The following is a 4,040-nucleotide window of genomic DNA, read 5'->3' as shown; positions in this document are numbered from 1 at the left end:
AATTATTCCTAATTACTACCATCTCCCGATGAGCAATAATCTAGAATAAACTTCCCCTAATAAGTTCCCCTTTCCCAAGGACCAACCATTAGGTGCAATCGTGTGTACCCTGATTTATGCCCCAACTCCCATTGGTGACACAAACATGGCTATGAAGCCAGTAGCTATGGCCATTAATTACAAGCATCAAACAATATTATCACGATTGCAACACAAGTATTAAACCCAAATAATAATATATTAAAGAAACTGAGAGCTCAGACACATAGGTTCATAAACACTTTTACCCAAGAATCTCTAAAGAATTTAGCCAAGCATGACTAAATTATACATAGCAAATATAAATAAAGAATTACAAATCATCAAAAGAGTACAAGAATTAACCAGACGATTTTCCCAAATCTCCCTAGTCTTCTTCTTGCTTTCCAAGACAACTTGTGGCTCTTGATTTCTCTCCTTCTTGTCTCCAAGAATCTCTGAATTCTCTCCATCTTCTCATTAGGGTTGAGGAAGGAGGGATTTTATAGTGGGTACAAAGTTGAGATGAAATAGGAATCTTGTACAAAATTGGACTCAAATTATAATTCCTATATTTAAATATTAAAGCTTGAAATTGAATTGGAAGTTGAAGATGCTGAAGCCAACGCCTTTTTTGTAATTAAGCCTGCGACTTCGCGCTTCGCTCGACGCGTCGAGCCAAGTCTCGATGCGTCAAGACCAGCAGGTCTCGATCACAAAAACATTCTGGAAATTTTCGACGCGTCGAGCCAAGTCGAATCCTCTGGGACCCGAACTTGTCCAAAACTGCTCCAAACTCATCCTTGAACTTCCCTTGCTCATAGAATTGACCTACAATGGTTCAAAAACACTAACAAACACCGTAAAACATTCAAAACAAGTGTGAACCATAATTAAATGATAATAGCAAGGAAAATATGTATTAAATAAGCAAAATTAAAGAACTTAATTACCGAGATGATTCAAAATAACTATAATAACAAGCAAAGATGTGATAACATCAAATTGCATAACTATGCATCCAGAATTGCATAACTATACATCCAGAGTTGCATAACTACACATCTATAACTTCATTAGTATACATCCAGAATTGCATAACTACACATCCATAACTTCATAACTATAAATCCAGAATTGCATAACTTCATAACTATACATTCAGAATTGCATAACTTCATAACTATACATTCAGAATTGCATAACTTCATAACTATACATTCAGAATTGCATAACTACACATCCATAATTCTATACATTCAGAATTGCATAACTACACATTCAGAAATTATGCACAACATAACATAATGTTATTGACGGGAATCGAAACTGAATATTTTTTTTTAAGTTGGACGCGCGTTTTTAGTCCAAACGACGTCGTTTTTGCATCCGTGCTCCATGCATGGTGCACACGGATGCACAGCGTAATTTGCCCCCTTTTCTCCCACCGGCGCCGCATCAAGTGTTTAATTTTTTTTTTTTGTTTTAATTAATGAAGAAGATGATTGAGGATATTTCTTTGGGCCGGGTCTGGCTCATTTGGCTAGATCTGGTCCACTATAAAAAAACATTTGGGCCTGCTTTAGGTATTTGAGCTTGCTTCATTTTTTTTCTTCATCATATTTGGACTTCTTCAAGCCAATTGTTTAATTTAATGAGCGTTATGCTGTGCAACCATGTGTACTACGGTTGCAAAAATGACGTCGTTTTGATTAGAGAATTCAATCAATTCAGTTACGATAGAATTGTGATACATAGTATATCTGTAACTAAACTAAAACTACTCCTGATAACTAGGCCACACCAAGTCAACTACACCTAATACCATACAATATAATCATATGCTAAAACAATAATAATAATAATAATACTAACACACCCCCTCAAGCACAAGGTTGGTGAAGCACAACATTGAGCTTGTCCCGTAGAGTAGCAAAACGAGGCGCTGGAAGCGGTTTAGTGAAGATGTCAGCTAGCTGATCTGTAGTAGAGATGTAGTTGACGACGAAGTCCCCAGAAGCCACTTTGTCCCGGACAAAATGGTAATCGATCTCAACATGCTTAGTGCGCGCAGGAAAAACCGGATTCGCGCATAGATAAGTTGCTCCAAGATTGTCACACCATAAGGAGGCTGGCTCCCCAGAGTGTAGACCTAACTCCCGTAACAAAGAGACAACCCAAGTGACTTCAGCAGATACGTCAGCCAGGGCCTTGTATTCTGCCTCTGTGGAAGACCGAATGATAGTGCGTTGCTTCTTGGATAACCAGGAGATGAGATTGGAACCCAGATAGACAACAAACCCACTTGTACTCTTGCGATCAACAGGGAACCCTGCCCAATCAGAGTCGGAATAGGCCTGTATGCGAGTGGAAGACGATGGTGTAAACCGTAACCCAAGTGAAAGAGTCCCTTTAATGTAGCGCAGGACCCGTTTGACAAGACCCCAGTGCTCAGTGGTCGGTGAATGCATGAACTGACAGAGTCTGTTTACCGAGTACGCAAGATCTGGCCGAGTGATGGTGAGATACTGGAGAGCCCCGACCACACGTCTATATTGAGTCGGATTCTCAAACGGATCATCGGACGGAGTAACTGACTTGGTAATAGCTGCTGGTGTGGCAAGCGGTTTACAGTCAACCATTCCAGCTCGTCCCAAGAGATCAGTCATGTAGCGTCGTTGCGAAATAATGATACAATCACCCTCGGAAATCGTTTCAATACCCAAGAAAAAGTGAGGGACCCCTAGATCTCGGATTTTGAAAGCAGTTGCAGGACGTTTTAGTAGAGAGGCGACCAGATTAGCATCATTTCCCATCATAATAATGTCGTCAACATAGACGAGTAAGAAAACCCGAGAATCCCTAGTCGTGTAATAGAACAACGAGACATCAGTTTTGGAGGATTGAAAACCTGCAGACAACAGAAAATCGTGAAGACACTTAAACCAGGCACGTGGGGCCTTTTTCAAGCCATATAGAGACCGCTGAAGAAGACACACATGTCCGGGATTGGTAGGGTCCTCATATCCCGGAGGTTGCTTCATGTAGACAGTCTTTGCCAGATGTCCGTTCAAGAAAGCATTATGGACGTCAAGCTGGCGTAATGTCCACTGATTGGACACCGCAAGGGAAAAAAAGTATACGCACAGTAGTGGGTTTAACCACCGGACTGAAGGTGTCGAAGAAGTCCTCTCCGGCCACCTGATTAAACCCTTTGGCAACGAGGCGTGCTTTGTAATGCTCGACTGTGCCATCTAACTTACGTTTGGTGCGGAATACCCACTTACACCCAATAATATTCATATGAGATTCAGGAGCTACAAGACGCAAAGTATGATTATGGAGTAACGCATTGAACTCCTGATCCATTGCCTCACGCCAGTGCGAGTGACCCACGACTTGAGAATAGCATGTTGGGTCTGTGGTGGCTGTTAAGGCGTGAAACGGTTCATTCGAGCCTTTAGTCATATGACGTAGGCGCATGACATGACCCCGACTCTGTGGTACAACCCTGGTTCTGCGGGTCTTAGCCGGAGCTGTGTGAGTGATAGCCAGTGCAGGCGGCTCCTGTGCTAAAGGCACGGGTTCAGGCTCAGTATGATGCAGAACCTCATTAGGTGCCATTGAGGGAGAAGTAGTTGAGACTACAGGGCCCGAAGCCCAAGGCAGAGCTGGGAGAGAAGTCTCAGCAGGTGTAAGCCCTGTAGAAAAGGGAAAAACAGTCTCGTCAAATTGGACATGATGACAGATATAAGTTTTCCCACTTGCCAGATCAATGCATCTGTAACCCCTAAAGGTAGGTGGGTAACCTAGGAAGACACAAGGAGTAGACCGGTATTCTATCTTATGCCTGTTGTACGGGCGTATATATGGAAAACACCGACACCCAAAGACACGGAGGAAAGTGTATGGTGGTGGTATTTTGAAGAGACGGGTGTATGGAATCTCAAAGTTTATAGCTGATGAGGGTAAATAATTGATTAAACTAATGCTGTTTCAAAAGCATAGTCCCAGTAATGTTG

Source organism: Ipomoea nil, unplaced genomic scaffold (assembly GCF_001879475.1).
Source record: "Ipomoea nil cultivar Tokyo-kokei standard unplaced genomic scaffold, Asagao_1.1 scaffold0322, whole genome shotgun sequence".
NCBI classification, from domain to species: domain Eukaryota; kingdom Viridiplantae; phylum Streptophyta; class Magnoliopsida; order Solanales; family Convolvulaceae; genus Ipomoea; species Ipomoea nil.
The sequence above is the reverse complement of the archived record's forward strand: the minus strand, read 5'-3'. Positions refer to the sequence as shown.